At 40.2% G+C, this 19,620-nt stretch overlaps 1 protein-coding gene across 5 annotated transcripts in view; it reads left to right on the top strand.

Annotated features, from left to right (window-relative positions):
• Window positions 1–19,620, top strand: part of RUSC2 (RUN and SH3 domain containing 2) — an 80,766-nt gene that overhangs the window by 46,400 nt on the left and 14,746 nt on the right. Inside the window, exon 1 of one of the 5 annotated variants that reach the window (XM_073227793.1) lies at window positions 8,322–8,776. The exons of the other annotated variants lie outside the window; for them this stretch is intronic. The gene's annotated coding sequence lies outside the window, so the exon portion shown is untranslated. Of the gene's footprint in view, window positions 1–8,321; window positions 8,777–19,620 lie in introns of those variants that run through there. 5 annotated transcript variants of the gene reach the window in all.

Below are 19,620 nucleotides of genomic sequence, written 5' to 3'. Positions count from 1 at the left end.
CAGAATCTAATTTTGAGAATAGAATGAACTCCCTTAATATCTTATTTCCTATACCATAGGAAGAAGTCTGTGTACAAGCTGATATCCTACTTTTTTATTAGCTTTTAAGCCTTTTTCTATACTTCTAAACATTCATTATAAACATAATTCCTGTGGTTCCATCATAATCCATTGTGTGGCTAGACCACCATTTAATTAGTCACTTTTCTATTGGATATTTAGAATATTTTCAGTTTTTTGCTGTTGCAAGTAATACTGCAGTGAACATCATTGTGAAAATACAAGGTATAAGGTAAATCAGGGAGATTGGGGATATGATGAAAAAGAAAAGCATAGCTGTTACTCTGGCCAAGGGTTTACTGAATCTCATGCTTTATCAGATCCAGGCAAATAATGCAAATGAGTAAAGTAAACCAGTGAAGCTGGCTTATGGTACAAAAGACCATGAGGGGTTGTGGGAACATGTCACGCTGAAAGGCACATGCCCATCTTATGAGGGCACCCACTTTTCAACTCCAGTGGTTGTTACCATCTAGAAATAAGGGCCTGGAATGGTCCATTCTACTTATATTTTCAAGCAAGACAAACTGAAAACCCAGATTTCTAGGGTTTTTTAGAGATCTCAAATTTTTGTGGTGACGTTTTTTACTATGTAAATCACGTAAAACCTGTTGACACACAAGATGTGACTGTCAGCCTGTCATTTTGTAACCTTTGTTCTAGGATCATCACTGTGGAAGTAAAGGTAAGAAAGTACTGATTGAAGACATGGGTGCTCAGTCATCTTTCCATTCACAGTATAAAAATGGACAAACCAGAGGTTAAGAGTTTAAGGTCTTGGCATTGAAGATTTATTTACTAAGCACTTTCCTGAGGCTCAGCTTTTGGTTTTCAGGTCCTTCCTCTCCTCCTTCTCATTAAGTATGCTATTCTCAAGCTAAGCTAACCTTCCAAAAGCTGACTTGGGTCCAGCTAGCCTGCTGGGCTTGCCATCCAATAGTTGTATTAAACACACATCACTGGGCTCTGTACTCAGAATTACTTATAAGAAATAAGACAGCCCACACTCCAAAACTGTGCTGTCATCAAAAGATAAATAACAAAATAACATGGCCAAGGCTTGATACCAAATGAGTTATACAGACAGTTGGTATTGAAGAAGTTCAGAAGAAAGTCTTCTGTGATAAAGAAAGGCTTCCAGACCTGGTGGAATTTAAGCTAGATCCTTTTTTAAAAAAAGGCAAGGGAAATAGGGAGAGCATTCCAGATATCTCCCAGTGGAATAAGCCAAAACTCAGTATTTGGGATAAAATTGGCATGCAGTGGAACATGGTTGAATAAATTTGAATACGTTATAAATTTCAGTATTCCTGTAGGTCCTAGGGAGCCACTGAAGACTTTTGAGTAATAAGGTGATGTACTGAAGGCATTGCTTTGGGGAGATTAGTCTTGTGTCAGTAAATAGGGTAGCTGGAGGAAAGAGCCAGAATGAAAGCAAGAAAACTAGTTAGAAGACCATGTAATAATTCAGAGGAGAGGTAATGCAGATCTGAGTTAGGGTGAGCAGAGCGGAGATGGACCTTGAGAGGCAATACATACAACAAGCGGTTAAGAACACTGACTTTGGAATCAGACAGATCTGTATCTGAATTCCAGATCATACATTTACTAACTGAGTTACCTTAGGAAGATTATTTAATATCCCTGAGTCTCAAGATTTCTCATCCATAAATAGAGATAATAATACTTAGCTTAGAGAATGGTTCTATGAACTAAATGAGGTAATCTAAGTAAAAGCCTAGCATAATAGTTGGCATATAGTAAAAACACAATAAATGATTAGATAATTGCCTAAAAAATTGTATGGAAGACTTCGCATGACTTGGTGATTGTTGGAATGTAAAGAAAGAGTCCAGATAACACTTACATTTTCAAGCTTGACTTACTGGTAGTCCAAAGAAAGCTGATGTGAAGTAGAAAAATCAATTTGGCTTTAGATATGTTGAATTTGAGGTAATAGGAAGAAGTGTTTAATAGGCTATTAGAGATTTGATTCTCGAAGTTCAGGAAGAATGTAAGATTTAGAAATCAACAGCATAATAGGAAGGGCTAAACACTTCTTAGGTTGAAAAGACTTCAGATCTGAACCTTGCTTGTAAACCTATATTTAAATATGGTCCAAGTATTGTTTTATTAAATAATGAAGAAAGAATTATCTAAGTAGAACTAGGAGGTTGGTGCTGTAGAAGTTAAAGGGTGAAGAGCGTTTCAATAGTAGAGGATGGCTAAATGTCAGACAATTTAAATATTATAAGTTCAAAATTACAACTGCTTCAGACAGTTCAAGTATTACAATAAGACAGACTTTTAGTGATTAAGAAATTGTTAAGGAGAAAGTAGAGTAAACATAGTCCATTCTTTTAAGGATTTTGGTGTTGGTGAAATAAGTTTATCACAGCAATATTTACATTAGCCAACATCTGGAAGCAGGCTAAGTGTCCATCAGTAGATGAATGGATAAAGAAGATGTACATATTCACAACGAAATGCTACTCAGCCATAAAAAAGAATGAAATTCTCCCATTTACAACACCGTGGATGAACCCAGAGAGTATTATACTAAACGAACTAAGTCAGACAGAGAGAGACAAATATGATAAGATTTCACTTATATGTGGAATGTAGAAAATCAAACAGAACAGAAATAGACTCACAAATACAGAAAACAAATTAGTGGTTGCCATAGAAAAGAGAGGTTAGGGGATGGGCAAAATAGGTGAAGGGGAATTCTAAAATAAGTCATGGGAATGAACAGCATAGCAAACATAGTCAATAATATTGAAATAATTTTGTATGGTGACAAATGATAAGTAACTACACCTATCATGGTAAGCATTTCATAATGTATATAATTGTCCAGTCACTATGTTGTACACCTGAAACTAATAATGTATATCAAATATACCTCAATTAAAAAAATTTTTTTTGTTGAAGAAAAATGGAAGAAGGAATTGTCTGAGGTCCCTGGGTTGACATGGCAGTGATACCCTCTGCTTTCTGGTACACATAATATGCTACCACACCGCCCACAGGCCCATCTAGTCACAGATCTAGTTCAGTAATCCCTGCCTCCTGGAACTGAGCAATACTATTCACTGCTGCTGATACCTTCCAAACAGCTTTATTAAGATATAAATAAATGTATTTTTATATTTTTATTGACATACCGTGTTTCACCATGTAAAGTATAAAATCTAGTTGTTTTTACCATGGACATACAATTGGGAAATGACAGCCTCTTCAATAGCTGGTGTTGGCAAAACTGGACAGCTACATGCAAGAGAATGAAACTGGATCACTGTCTAACCCATACACAAAAGTAAACTCAAAATGGATCCAAGAACTGAATGTAAGTCATGAAACCATAAAACTCTTAGAAGAAAACACAGGCAAAAATCTCTTAAATATAAACATAAGCAACTTTTTCCTGAACATATCTCCTTGGGCAAGGGAAACAAAAGCAAAAATGAACAAATGAGACTACATCAAGCTAAAAAAAAGCTTCTGTACAGCAAAGGACACCATCAACAGAACAAAAAGGCATCCTACAGTATGGAAGAATATATTTGTAAACAACATATCCGACAAGAGGTTAACATCCAAAATATATAAAGAACTCATACGCCTCAATACCCAAAAAGCAAATAACCCAAGTAACAGAGGATATGAACAGACACGTCTCTAAAGAAGAAATTCAGATAGCCAACAGGCACATGAAAAGATCCTCCACATCGCTAATTATCAGGGAAATGCAAATTAAAACCACAATGAGATATCACCTCACAGTAGTTAGGATGGCCAACATTGAAAAGACTAGGAACAACAATGCTGGCAAGGATGTGGAGAAAGGGGAACCCTCCTACACTGCTGGTGGGAATGTAAGCTAGTTCATCCATTGTGGAAAGTAATATGGAGGTTCCTCAAAAAACTTAAAATAGAAATACCATTTGATCTGGGAATTCCACTCCTAAGAATTTACCCAAAGAAAACAAGTTCTCAGATCCAAAAAGACATATGCACCCCTATGTTTATTGCAGCACTATTTACAATAGCCAAGATATTGAAGTGTCCATCAACAGATGAATAGATAAGGAAGAGGTGGTACATATACGCAATGGAATATTATTCAGCCATAAGAAAGAAACAAATCCTACCATTTACAACAACATGGATGGAGCTAGAGGGTATTATGCTCACTGAAATAAGCCAGGCGGAGAAAGACAAATACTTCACTCATTTGTGGAGTATAGCAACGAAGCAAAACTGAAGGAACAAAACCACAGCAGACTCACAGACTCCAAGAGGGGACTAGTGGTTACCAAAGGGGAGGGGTGTGGGAGGGCAGGTGTGGAGGGAGGGAGAAGGGGATTGAGGGGTATTATGATTGGTACACGTGGTGTGGGGGGGATCATGGGGAAGATAGTGTAGCTCAGAGAAGACAAGTATTGACTCTGTGGCATCTTACTACACTGTTGGACAGTGACTGCAATGGGGTATTGGGGGGGACTTGATAATATAGGTGAATATAGTAACCACAATGTTTTTTATGTGAAACCTTAATAAGACTGTATATCAATGATACCTTAATTAAAAAAAATACTTTGGGGAAAGAAAAATTTAGTTGTTTTTAGTATATTCGCAGAGTTGTGCTGCCATCACCATAATTTAATTTTAGAACATTTGCATTACCCTAAAAAGAAATCTCATGCCCATTAACAATCACTTCCCATTTTCCCTTTCTTCCAAGTCCTTGGCAGCCACTAATCTACTGTTTGTCTCTAGATTTCCCTCGTCTGAACATTGCATATAAATGCAGTCAAACAATATGACCTTTTATATTTGGCTTCTTTCACTTAACATAGTGTTTTCAAGGTACATCCATGTTGTAGCATGTATCAGTATTTTGTTCCTTTTTTACTACTGAGTAATATTCCATTTTATGAATATACCACATTTTATTTATACAATTGTTGATAGACATTTGGGTTCCTATTTTTTGACTATTCAAATTAGTACTAATAATAACATTCATATATAAGCTTTCGTGTGAACATGTTTTCATTTCATTTGTATACTCATGTAGGAGTAGAATTTCTGGGTCATATGATAACTCTAACATTTTGGAGAACTGCCAGACTATTTTCAAAAGTGTATAATTTTATAATCCTCCCAGCAATGTTTGAGATTCTGATTTCTCCACATCATCATCAACACTTTTTATCATCTTTCTTTTAAATATTTGCCATTCTAGTAGGGTGAAGTGGTATCTTGTTCAGTTTTGATTTGCACTTCTCTAATAGCTAATGATGTTAAGATTCTTTTAATATGCTTATTGATCATTTGTATGTCTTTGAAGAAATGTCTTTCATATCCTTTGTCCAGTTTTTAGTTGGATTATACATCTTGTTATTGTTGAGTTGTAAGAGTTCTTCATATATTCTGAATAAAAGTCCCTTGACAAATTACATGGTTTGCAAATATTTTCTGCCATTCTATGGTTTGTCTTTTCACTATCTTCATTGCGTCCTTTAAAGCACAAAAGCTTTAAGTTTTCATGAAGTCTACTTATCTATTTTTCTTTTGTCAGTGGTACTTTGGGTATCATATCTAAGAATGTGTTGTCTAACTCAAGGTCTTGAGAGTTATTCCTTTTTTTGGTAAGCTTTCTTTTAATAGACCTCTCCCCACCTCCCACCCCTACATGAGTAGCAGTCTGTCCACCATTCACTCTTCTACACTCAAAGCACAATTTTTTTATATTACTCTTATTCAACAACACTTTAACTAGCCACCTTCTATATGCCAAGCACTGTGCTAGGTTTTATGGAAACACAAAATAAAAGTTATTCTATCTTATGTGCTGGATAGCTGGGGATACAAAGATGAATATAACTTGGACTTTGCCGTCTAGAAGAGACATTAAGGTGGGTATGAAAAAAAAACCAATAACTATGTCAAATGACAAATGATTTACTTGATCAAAACTTCTCATGGACTTGTGCTAGTTTCTGATGAAGTTTCTATCAGTATGCAGTGAAATGAGAAAAATAATGTCAGTAAGCCTTCTTTTATGAAATGAGGATGTTAGTAGATGTAAGGTTTTTGTTTTGCTTTTTTAATGATGTTACTTGGCAGTATAAGAAATTGGCAGTCCTATGATCCCCTGGGTTTATGGGATATTTTTTTCTTATCTGTAAAAATCAACAACCTGCAGCCACAGATTCAGAAGATAGATCATTTCTGGCTCTAGGGTGAGCAGTGGAGACTTGATGAAGGAGTTGATCTGGGCCCTGTAGGTTTTGGATAATTCTGAGTATAGCCAAGTCTAACAGGCAGGGGAATCTGAACAAAGAAGAGTGGAAGTGAGCTTACAAAACAGGTTTGGAGGACTACAGGATGGGGTGTGGGAAGTAAGTTTGGGTAGAGAGGGGGTAGAAAGCCAAGACAGAGGACTTTGAAAGCCAAAGTGAGAAGTTTGAACTTGATTCTCTGGGTGAAAGGGCAGGAGGGGTGGTATATTGAAGAAAGATGGAGCTTTAGGGAGATAAATCTGGCAGTACTGGAAGGTAAATTGCAGGTGAGAAGACTAGTTAGGAGGCAGGTTTATAATGTGACAGTATTTGTATTTTGTTTCTAACCAGAAAATAATCTGATCTTTTATCAAAAGCCCGAGAGCTCTTTGGCAGTAGTGGGTGGAAAGTGGATGTCAGTGTGCCCTGTGATGTGGTGAAGAAAACCAAGCACTGAAAATACAAGAGCTGCCACTTCCTGTAGGAAGCATTTCCTAAGTAGTGACTCTAGTGCAGGGCATCCTGGACTCACAGAAATGTTGAGGACAAAGACCCTGTCCCCAGAGCTCTTACAGTAAAAAGCTAGAACTCCAAGCATTTGGTTGGTTATGGAGATTGACTTTGCCCTAACTTAACAGCTGTTAATCCAGCCCTCAAGGTCTGTATCAGCTAGGAGAGAAAGGAAGTACAGTGACACCATTTCTGCTTTTTTCAGCTTCCCTTCAAGGATCACTAATGGTTAGTTTTATGAAGAGCAGCCTCTCTGTCCTTCCTGGCCTCACTGTTTCCTGCTTTGTAGGATCCAGAGACCATAGGCCCTCAAACAAATCAAGGCTGGAGATAGGTTTCTGGGTCTTCAGCCACTTCTATTCTTCTCTACAACTCAGTTCATCTCAGCATACTGTCCATGCTGATGGGTCTCGTAGGGAATAAGAAGAAGCAATAAAAATAAAGGGAGAGAAACTACGTTTCCTCTGGATCCTGAGTGGTGGCTGCTGTGGTCCTTTCTAATGAACCCAAGACTTCTTTCTAGGGACCTAAAGCCCAAGGTCTTGGCTGTGGAGTCCAGATAGTAGACAACACTAAGGGAGGGAAACCTTAGGCAGGGCTAGGTTTTGGGGTCCAGCCCAGCTTGAGACCATCTCTATATTCAAGGGTGACTGCAGGGGGCAGTGGCAGGAAGTGGACAGAGATAGTGCTGCTCCTATCAACTGGCTCCAGCTGTGGCCTCTCCTGGGTTTACTTATTCCCACGGAATTGGCCCAGAACCTAAGGTGGGTGGAGCCAGGAAAGTGCATCTGCTCTTTAGATCAACAAGCAGAACTGAAATTTTTCTCTGGCCTAGGGAAGACCACACCCTTTCCTAAGCCTTCCTTCCCTAGGAAATAAGTTTCCTGGCCCCTGGCCCTTGCCAACTGGTTTCTGCCTCCCCCCAGGCCCAGCTGGACCCCACTCAGGACTGACCAAAAACCAATGTAGGTGAGAACGGAAGGTTCTGCTCCCAATCACACTAAGCAGACCCTCTGCAGACCAGGAAACTGAATTGAACCCTGTAGTAGCAAGAGGCTCTGCAAAAAACTTGGTCCTAAGGCTCACTGCCACCCTGTATGTAGAAGTCTGCCTATGGCCAGTCTTTTTTCTGAAACAGACCCCATTTCTCTGAAGAGGCACACCCTAAAAAGCTGAGTGCTAAGTCTAGCTGGAATCCACAAGCCTGAACTTGGTGTTACCGCTGGTGGAATTAATGACTGGTCCCTGCAACCTCCCTTCAGGGCTTCAGGAACCCCCTCCCCGGCTGGCTGCTACACCCCAGGCTAGTATGGAATCCTAGTGAAAGGAAAAAAACTGGAAAACAAGGAGTCATTCAGATTGAGCAAAGAGAGGAGGGAGAGGTTTCCGGCTAAGATCTAAAAGGAGGGGCCTAAGGAAGGAAGGAAGCTCTAAGTCTCTGCCCAGACTTTTTCCCTGAGACTCCTAAGGATGAGAGAAGAGTTGGGTCCAGCTCTCACCCTAATTTTCTTTGCCACCTTGAGCATTCTCATCTTCCAGCACTGACTGCCCTCCATGGCTGATTCCTTTCTCTCCCTTCCCCCTTCCTTGGGCAAAAGGGCCCACAGGGACTGACTGGGAGGGAGGCTGAGCGGCTGCACTGTGGGCCCGCCTGCTCCTTTCCCTCCCCCTTCCCTTAGCAGCAACGTCACCGCAGCACCAGCGGCAGCAGCAAGGATACTGGGGCTGAGATTGCGCAGCCTCCCTGCATTAGCTACGATGCCATTGTATTAACAGAAATCAGAGCTTAGGAAATCGGCCCAATCCCCGTTTGGTCCTGTGGAACAGTGCCTCAGCTGGAACTGTCAAGGTAGAGCTTGATCAGAGTGCAAAAGGAACAGAAGCCTCCGGGTTCCAGCTCAAGGCTCCTTACAGAGGTATGGCTCAGTGGAGCTGGGGGAGGGGCAGGGCAGAGCCGCTTGCTAGGGTAACTGATCAGCACATTTGGGCCCTGGCTTCTGAGGGTTGCCTTTGTCTTTCCCAAAGAGAGAGAGTGAGGGCGAGCATGCAAGCAGACATTAGACCAGCTCATCCATGCATGTATTTGGGCTCTGGTGCAGAGATGGGAAAAAGCGAGGCTTGGGCTTATGCTTACGCTATTTTGTCAAGAAGCTGAAGATCCCCTCCTTCCTTTCTGGGCATTTATAATGAAGTTGCTGTAGTCTAGATCTAGAAACAAAGGCCTAATGAGAGGAGACATCCCTAAGCTACTGTAAGTTTATGATGGAGAACATGCAGGAATCCATGCAGCTTCCAAGAGGAGGGTCTGGGAAGCATTAAGCCCATCTTTTCCCTCCACACACATACATACATGCACATAGACACACATACCATATTTTCTGGTGCTATGGGACCCACCAGGCTGTAGGTCAGGATAGAGTAAGAAAGACTGTTGACCAAGAGGCTCCACTCACTGTCGACCTCCAGCATGTGGGGGTTGAGGGGAGGCAGTCGCTGTAGTGCCTAGGCCAGCTGACCTGTTATAAATCAGTCTCTTACAGACTTAGATTCCTAACAGTAAGAGACCTAAGCACAAGCCTCTGGTGGAATTAATGACTGGTCCCTGCAACCTCCCTTGCAGGTCCCTACAACCTCCCAAATCCACCCTCCTGCTCTCTTCCCTTCAATCCATCCTGCCAAGAGAGGACCCAGATAAGAAAAGGCTGTCAGTTCTACTGAGGCTTCTCTTTGGACCTCAGGTGAAGGTCAGATTTCTAGAGAACAGCAACTGAGTACCAGTTTTCCCCATCCTCCTCCAGGAGGCCAGAAGAAGAGGGAAGGGGTTCTGTGACTGGTAGAAAGGTGCTGATGACCAAAAACAGGGGATGCCTTTCTTCTGGAGTCTGAAACATTTTCCTACCCAGAGTTGTTACCCTATTGCTGAGCAGAGAAACTTCCTTAAATTCCCATTTCTGTGACCACCTTGGTGGATTCAAAAACATATGTTAATAAGAGTCAGTAGTTCCACACTGTCTAAATACGTGGTTGGGGAATACATTGGGAAGTTGTGGGAGGGTGTTTGTTCCCTGGAAGCATCTGGGACTGTGAACTGAAGAGCAAGGGAGAGGGGAGTTGGGGACTGTGAGTGGCAGGGAGCTGAGGGCTGGGAACAGGGGTGGGAGGTAGGATCAAAGAGTGTTATTAGAGCTTGGGGTAGGAATATGAAAGGGACTGTAGGTTCAGAGCACAGAGGCAGGTAAATACAGATCATGTAAGTGGAAGCTAGAGTGTGGGCCTCTGCAGGAAAGGTGGCAGTGGTAGCAGGGACTTTTAGGAAGAGGGTGTGGCCCTGATCATTTTCTTTAGGAGGCAGATGTAGTGGAAAGAATTAAGAATTGGACAGACCTGGGTTGCATCCTATCTCAGCTGTTTAATTGAAGGCAAACTGCTTAGACTTTCTAAACTTCAGTTTTCTCATCTGTAAAATGAGAATGTATATGCCTAATGGGGTTATAGTGGAATTAGAAATGATATATGTAAATCACCTGGCATGTAAATGCTCAATGATCACTAATAAATAGTATTATGATAGGCCAAGAGACACCCATTTGGAATGGGGACCTAGAAAAGGGCTCTTATGGAAAGCTTTCCGTGATGCCGGAGAGCTAACTTTATAACTTCATGCTGGCTGAGCCCACCACTCCGCTGTCTACCCAGCAGCATTGCTAGAGGGCCCTCCTTGTCAGAGAGCTTTCTTCTACTTTCTTCCTATTCTGGATTCTCTGTTCCTCCTTCATCTTCATTTCCCATGTCTCTCCATTTAATCAGGGTACAAAAAGAGTCTGGAATGAGCTCTTCCACCTCACTGTTTTCTCTTCTCCTCTGTGGGAGTTCATGGGCCATAGTATTAAAGTTGGATTGTTACAGAATAACTAACACCCAGGAAAAAAGTCTGAGAGATATGCTCTCAGTAAACATGCTCTGTGGTGAAATCAAGTCTCATTATATTCTTTTTTTTTTTTTCATTATATTCTTAACTGATCAAGAAAAAAGATCAACAGTTAGGATTCCTGAGCCCACCTATCCTACCTCTTTCATTTTTTCAGTATGTAATCTTGGGCAAGACATTTCCTTTTTCTGGATGTTGATTTCCTTAATTTTTTTTTTTTTTGGTATCCTTGATCTACAGTTACATGGGGAACATTATGTTTACTAGACTCCCCCCTTCACCAAGTCCCCCCCACAAATCCCCCCTACAGTCACTGTCCATCAGTGTAGTAAGATACTGTAGAATCACTACTTGTCTTCTCTGTGTTGCACAGCCCTCGCCATGCCTCCCCCCACATTATACATGCTAATTATAATGCCCCCTTTCTTTTTCCCCACCCTTATCCCTCCCTTCCCACCCATCCTCCCCAGTCCCTTTCCCTTTGGTAACTGTTAGTGCATTCTTGGGTTCTGTGATTCTGCTGCTGTTCTGTTCCTTCAGGTTTTTCTTTGTTCTTATACTCCACGTATGAGTGAAATCATTTGGTACTTGTCTTTCTCCACCTGGCTTATTTCACTGAGCATAATACCCTCTAGCTCCATCCATGTTGTTGCAAATGGTAGGATTTGTTTTCTTCTTATGGCCGAATAATATTCCATTGTGTATATGTACCACATCTTCTTTATCCATTCATCTGTTGATGGACACTTAGGTTGCTTCCATTTCTTGGCTATTGTAAATAGTGCTGCAATAAACACAAGAGTGCATATGTCTTTTTCAAACTGGGCTGCTGCATTCTTAAGGTAAATTCCTAAAGAGTGAAATTCCTGGGTCAAATGGTATTTCTATTTTGAGTTTTTTGAGGAACCTCCATTCTGCTTTCCACAATGGTTGAACTTATGTACATTCCCACCAGCAGTGCAGGAGGTTTCCCCTTTCTCTACATCCTCGCCAACATTTGTTGTTGTTTGTCTTTTGGATGTTGGCCGTGCTAACTGCTGTGAGGTGATATCTCATTGTGGTTTTAATTTGCATTTCCTTGATGATTAGTAATGTGGAGCATCTTTTTATGTGTCTGTTGGCCATCTGAATTTCTTCTTTGGAGAAGTGTCTGTTCAGATCCTCTGCCCATTTTTTAATTGGATTATTTGCTTTTTGTTTGTTGACGTGTGTGAGCTCTTTATATATTTTGGATGTCAACCCTTTATCGGGTATGTCATTTATGAATATATTCTCCCATACTGTAGGATGTCTTTTTGTTCTACTGATGGTATCCTTCGCTGTACAGAAGCTTTTTAGTTTGATATAGTCCCACTTGTTCATTTTTGCTTTTGTTTCCTTTGCCTGGGGAGATATGTTCATGAAGAAGTTGTTCATGTTTATGTCCGAGAGATTTTTGCCTATATATTTTTCTAAGAGTTTTATGGTTTCATGACTTACATTTCAGGTCTTTGATCCATTCTGAGTTTACTTTTGTGTACGGGGTTAGACAATAATCCAGTTTCATTCTCTTACATGTAGCTGTCCGGTTTTGCCAACACCAGCTGTTGAAGAGGCTGTCATTTCCCCATTGTATATCCACGGCTGCTTTGTCACATACAAATTGACCATATATGCTTGGGTTTATATCTGGGCTCTCTATTCTGTTCCATTGATCAGTGGGTCTGTTCTTGTGCCAGTACCAAATTGTCTTGAATACTGTGACTTTGTAGTAGAGCTTGAAGTCAGGGAGCATAATTCCCCCTGCTTTATTCTTCCTTCTCAGGATTGCTTTGGCTATTTGGAGTCTTTTGTGGTTCCATATGAATTTTAGAACTATTTGCTCTAGTTCACTGAAGAATGCTGTAGGTATTTTGATAGGGATTGCATTGAATCTGTAGATTGCTTTAGGCAGGATGGCCATTTTGACAATATTAATTGTCAAGAGCATGGGATGAATTACATTTGTTAGTGTCCTCTTTAATTTCTTTTAAGAGTGTCCTGTAGTTTCCAGGGTATAGGTCTTTGACTTCCATTGTTAGGTTTATTCTTAGGTATTTTATTCTTTTTGATGCAATTGTGAATGGAATTGTTTTCCTGATTTCTCTTTCTATTAATTCATTGTTAGTGTATAGGAAAGCCACAGATTTCTGTGTGTTAATTTTGTATCCTGCAACTTTGCTGAATTCTGGTATTAGTTCTAGTAGTTTTGGAGTGGAGTCTTTAAGGTTTTTTATGTACAATATCATGTCATCTGCAAATAGTGACAGTTTAACTTCTTCTTTACCAATCTGGATTCCTTGTATTTCTTTGTTTTGTCTAATTGCAGTGGCTAGGACCTCCAGTACTATGTTGAATAACAGTGGGGAGAGTGGGCATCCCTGTCTTGTTCCCAATCTCAGAGGAAAAGCTTTCAGCTTCTTGCTGTTCAGTATGATGTTGGCTGTGGGTTTATCATATGTGGCCTTTATTATGTTGAGGTACTTGCCCTCATACCCATTTTGTTGAGAGTTTTTATCATGAATGGATGTTGACTTTTGTCGAATGCTTTTTCAGCATCTGTGGAGATGATCATGTGGTTTTTGTCCTTCTTTTTGTTGATGTGGTGGATGATGTTGATGGATTTTCGAATGTTGTACCATCCTTGCATCCCTGGGATGAATCCCACTTGGTCGTGGTGTATGATCCTTTTGATGTATTTTTGAATTCGGTTTGCTAATATTTTGTTGAGTATTTTTGTATCTACGTTCATCAGGGATATTGGTCTGTAGTTTTCTTTTTTGGTGGGGTCTTTGCCTGGTTTTGGTATTAGGGTGATGTTGGCTTCATAGAATGAGTTTGGGAGTATTCCCTCCTCTTCTATTTTTTGGAAAACTTTAAGGAGAAGAATGGGTATTATGTCTTCTCTGTATGTCTGATAAAATTCCAAGGTAAATCCATCGGACACAGGGGTTTTGTTCTTGGGTAGTTTTTTGATTACTGATTCAATTTTTTTGCTGGTAATTGGTCTGTTTAGATTTTCTGTTTCTTTCTGGGTCAGTCTTGGAAGGTTGTATTTTTCTGGGAAGTTGTCCATTTCTTCTAGGTTTTCCAGCTTGTTAGCATATAGATTTTCATAGTATTCTCTAATAATTCTTTGTATTTCTGTGGGGTCCATCATGATTTTTCCTTTCTCGTTTCTGATTCTGTTGGTGTGTGTTGATTCTCTTTTTCTCTTAATAAGTTTGGCTAGAGGCTTATCTATTCTGTTTATTTTCTCGAAGAACCAGCTCTTGGTTCATTGATTTTTTCTATTGTTTTATTCTTCTCAGTTTTATTTATTCTTCTCTCATCTTTATTATGTCCCTCCTTCTGCTGACTTTAGGCCTCATTTGTTCTTCTTTTTCCAGTTTCAATAATTGTGACTTTAGACTATTCATTTGGGATTGTTCTTCCTTCTTTAGATATGCCTGGATTGCTATATACTTTCCCCTTAGAACTGCTTTCGCTGCGTCCCATAGAAGTTGGGACTTTGTGTTGTTGTCATTTGTTTCCATATATTGCTTGATCTCTATTTTAATTTGGTCGTTGATCCATTAATTATTTAGGAGCATGTCGTTAAGCCTCCGTGGGTTTGTGAGCCTTTTTGCTTTCTTTGTACAATTTATTTCTAGTTTTATACCTTTGTGGTCCGAGAAGTTGGTTGGCAGAATTTCAATCTTTTTGAATTTACTGAGGCTGTTTTTGTGGCCTAGTATGTGGTCTATTCTGGAGAATGTTCCATGGGCACTTGAGAAGAATGTGTATCCTGCTGCTTTTGGGTATAGAGTTCTGTAGATGTCTATTAGGTCCATCTGTTCTAGTGTGTTGTTCAGTGCCTCTGTGTCCTTACTTATTTTCTGTCTGGTGGATCTGTCCTTTGGAGTGAGTGTTGTGTTGAAGTCTCCTAAAATGAATGCATTGCATTCTATTTCCTCCTTTAATTCTCTTAGTATTTGTTTCACATATGTTGGTGCTTCTGTATTGGATGCATATATATTTATAATGGTATATCCTCTTGTTGGACTGAGCCCTTTATCATTATGTAATGTCCTTCTTTATCTTTTGTTACTTTCTTTGTTTTGAAGTCTATTTTGTCTGATACAAGTACTGCAACACCTGCTTTTTTGTCCCTGTTGTTTGCATGAAATATCTTTTTCCATCCCTTGACTTTTTGTTTGTGTATGTCTTTGGGTTTGAGGTGCATCTCTTGTAAGCAGCATATAGATGGGTCTTGCTTTTTTATCCATTCTATTACTTTGTGTCTTTTGATTGGTGCATTCAGTCCATTTACATTTAGGTTGATTATTGGAAGATATGTACTTGTACTTATTGCCATTGCAGGCTTTAGATTCATGGTTACCAAAGGTTCAGGGTTATCTTCTTTAGTATCTTACTGTCTAACTTAACTCACTTATTGAGCTATTATAGACACAGTCTGATGGTTCTTTATTTCTCTCCCTCCTTATTCCTCCTCCTCCATTCTTTATATGTTAGGTGTTTTATTCTGTGCTCTTTTGTGTTTCCTTTCACTGCTTTTGTGAGTGGTTGATTTTATTTTTTGCCTTTAGTTAGTATTTGGTTGGTCTGCTTTCTTTGCTATGATTTTATTTTCTCTGGTGACATCTGTTTAGCCTTAGGAGTGCTTCCATCTAGAGCATTCCCTCTAAAATACCCTGTAGAGGTGGTTTGTGGGGGGCAAATTCCCTCAACTTTTGCTTGTCTGGAAATTGTTTAATCCCTCCTTATTTAAATGATAATCGTGCTGGATACAGTATCCTTGGTTCAAGGCCCTTCTGTTTCGTTGCATTAAATATATCATGCTATTCTCTTCTGGCCTGTAAGGTTTATGTTGAGAAGTCTGATAATAGCCTGATGGGGTTTTCTTTGTAGGTGACCTTTTTTCTCTCTCTGCCTGTCTTTAATACTCTGTCCTTGTCCTTGATCTTTGCCATTTTAATTATTATGTGTCTTGTTGTTGTCCTCCTTGGGTTCCTTCTGTTGGGAGTTCTGTGTGCTTCCGTGGTCTGAGCAACTATTTCCTCCCCCAGTTTGGGGAAGTTTTCAGCAATAATTTCTTAAAAGACACTTTCTATACCTTTTTCTCTCTTCTTCTTCTTCTGGTACCCCTATAATGTGGATATTGTTCCATTTCGATTGTCACAGAGTTCTCTTAAAATTCTTTCATTCCTGGAGATCTTTTTATCTCTCTCTGCATCAGCTTCTCTGCGATCCTGTTCTCTGATTTCTATTCCATTAAAGGCCTCTTGCATCTCATCCATTCTGCTTTTAAGACCTTCCAGAGATTGTTTTAGTTCTGTATTCTCCCTCCTTAGCTCTTGCATATTTCTCTGCAAGTCCATCAGCATGGTTATGACCTTTATTTTGAATTATTTTTCAGGAAGATTGGTTAAATCTATCTCCCCGGGTTCCCTCTCAGGGGAGGATGTCTGTGTGATTCTGGTCTGGATCAAATTCTTCTGCCTTTTCATGGCAATAGAGGTAGTCATGGATAGTTGGCGCATGTGTCAGCTGGGAGAACAAAGTCCCTTTCCACTTGCTCCTGACCTTCCTTTCCTGGGAGAATGGCGACCCCTAGTGGCTTGTGCTGGGCGCTGCACACAGATGGGGTCTCTGATTCTTGCCTGGCCGCTGTGGAGTAATCTCCACTGGCAGCTGTGGGCATGGCCACTCTCAGGCTGCTGCTCCGCTATGGTGGGGCTGCACCAGAGGGGGAACAGGTGGGAGGCTGTTTATCACTGTGAGGGGCCTCAGAGCTGCGCTGCCGCCCAGGTGGTTAGGGCACCCAGAGTTCCCCGGGATTCCCAGCTGCTGTGCTGAGTGTCCCGGGACGCTTCCATCCAGACGTGAGGCTCCTGTCCCTTTAAGACTTTCAAAAAGCACTCGCTTTTCTTTTGTCCCAGGGGCACCAGCTGCAGGGACCCGCTCGCAGGTTTTACTCTTCTGTTTCCCTAGTATCCAGCACACCACACACTGTGTGTCTGCACTCCCAGTGTGGATGACTAGGGCTGGGTATTTAGCAGTCCTGGGCTCCCACTCCCTCCCCGCTCCGACTCTTGTCCTCCTGCTGGGGAGCTGGGGTAGGGGTGTTGCTCAGGTCCCACTGGGCTGTGGCTTGTATCTTACACCCTTCATGAGGCACTGGGTTCTCACAGGTGTAGATGTAGCCTGGCTGTTGTCCTGTATCTTCTGTTCTCTCTTTTAGGACTAGTTGTATTTGTTGTATTTTCAAAAATACATATGTTTTTGGGAGGAGATTTCCACTGTCCTACTCACGCTGCCATCTTGGCTCCTCCCTGATTTCCTTAATTTTTAAAATGAAAGTGGCCTGCTTTGGTGAGTTGTTGTAAGGATGAGTGAGATAAGATGCTTAAAAAAGTGCTTTGTAAAAAATGTGAAAGGAAGGTAGGGGGAGAAGCATCAATGCAGATCCTCAGGAGATGCCTGCAGGGCTTCGCCTTAGTTGGTGGGAGTAGTTGTCTGGGGAGGAGCTGTTAGCAAGCATTTCCTGTGGTTGTGTGAAGATCAGGAAGGAGTAAGACCTGTGAGATACAAAAATGTAAAATTAAATCAAACAGTGAAAGAGCTTGACACTTACGATACGATTTGACACAACCTAAATGTACAAGCTAAAACTATACAACTTTTAGGAAAACACAAAAATATCTTTATGATGTTGGAATAGGCAAAGTTTCATAGATAGAATGTAGAAAGCATTAACCATAAAAGGAAAAAAACAGATAAATGGGATTTCATAAAATTAAAAACTTCTATTAACTATAGAATACCATTAAGAGAACAAATGGGCAAGACCCAGGCTGTGCGAACATATTCTCAAGACTTGTCCGACAAAGAACTTATAGTCAGAATAAACTTTAAAATTCTATAATTCAATAAGAAAAAACATAAGTCAATTTTTTACATGTGTAAAATATTAGTCAACAATTAACTGAGCACTTGCTGTGTTCCAAGCCCTATGTATAGGTTTCAGGAAGACAGCTGACTCTATCACTGTTTCTGACCTGAAGGAGCTGCACTCCAGTCTGAGGAACAAATATATAAACATAACATTATACAACTGTCAGTGCTGTCTAGCCAAAGGTTCTTCATCACCTTCTTTATCCATTTGCTCTTTATCCCCGGTTTAGAGGATCAGTTTTCTAGGCTGTGTGTGTCACTCTAGGTCAGAATCATAGTCTTATTTCTGTATACTTGTGAATACCTCTTGAAAATGGTTCTTTTAAAGATGGGGGAAAGTATTCACTGAATACCAAGTGATGGCTGTAGCTTATAGGTACTCTTAAAATTACTGTTATATGTACAAGAAAGTTATATATGCTTCTTTCAGTCCAGGCCTCAGATTATGGTCTGGACCCTGGGGAACCTAGTACTGTATGTAAGGGGAAGCATCCTTCTCCTTCCCAGGTGCCAAACACATGGTGTCTGTGATGTCTAAAGAAAAAAAAACAAAACTGTTTATGGGTATTTAGTATATGCAAATTAGAGAACAGGTGAAACAAAAAAATAAAATGAAAAATAATACAAAATGACTCAAAAGAGATAAGCACTGTTAACATCTTGTATTTGCCTTTGAAATTTCTTTCATGAATATTGTTTGTGTCCTCCCCACCCTATCTCACCCCTACCGCCAACCCCCGCCCCAAACTTATATGCTGAATTCTAACCCCAAAGGTAATAGTAGTTAGAGGTGGGGCCTTTCAGAGATGATCAGCTCCCAAACTAATGGGATTAGTGCTCTTAATGGAACAGGCTCTACAGATATCCCTTGTCCCTTACACCATGTGAGGACACAGCTAGAAGGCACCACTGTTATCCAGGAAGAGGGTTTTCCACAGAACACAACCTTGCTCATGCCTTGGTCTTGAACTTCCCAGTCTCCAGACTGAGAAATACATTTCTGTTCATAAGCCACCCGTCTGAAGTATTTTGTAACAGAACCCTGATAGGACTTAGATATAGATATACTATTATTCTAAAATGGTGTCATACTGTACATGCTGTTTATAATATGCTATTTTTGCTTAATATTTTGTGAACATTTTCACAAACCAATAATCACATTAACAACATTTTAATGCTATTCTATTCTGTACCTTTTTATTGATTATTATTAGAATTTTAGGTACCCATTCTGTTATCCATATGGCATATATATTTGAACCCAAAGTTTTCTTGGTGAAGGCAAGCAGTGAAGAGAAAACTATCTCATGTACCTCACAGCAAAACTTCCTAAAAACCCTCTTTATTTCTGTCTGTAAATCCCACACATGAAGGCAGCTATTCTCTTTTCTCACTCTTTGTCTTTGCAAATGCCTGGTCCCCTGCACTGCTCAACACTGGTTCCCTTTTCCTGTAAACCTTATTTTTCCTAGAAAAAAATAATATTTTTTTCTATTTTATAAAATGCTTGAAGCAATAGCTTTGGTAAGATATAATTTACATACTGTAAAATCCTGTAGTTTTAATTTTATTCACAGACTTCTGTAACCATCACCACTGTCTGTTTGCAGAACATTTCTATCATCCCAAAAAGAACCTCCATACCCATTAGCAGCCACTCCCATCCCCTAGTCCCCCAGTCACTGGCAACCACTGATCTACTTTGTATTTCTGTGAATTTGCCTATTCTGGATATTTTGTGTAAAAGGAATCATACAGCATCATACAGAGAAGCCTTTTACGACTGGCTTCTTTCACTTACCTTTCTGAAGTTTACTCATGTTGTCACATGTATCAGTACTTCACTTCTTTAAT

The sequence above is a fragment of the Manis javanica genome, chromosome 2, assembly GCF_040802235.1.
Source record: "Manis javanica isolate MJ-LG chromosome 2, MJ_LKY, whole genome shotgun sequence".
NCBI classification, from domain to species: Eukaryota; Metazoa; Chordata; class Mammalia; order Pholidota; family Manidae; genus Manis; species Manis javanica.
Note: the sequence above shows the minus strand (reverse complement) of the source record. Positions and strands in the feature narration are given on the sequence as shown.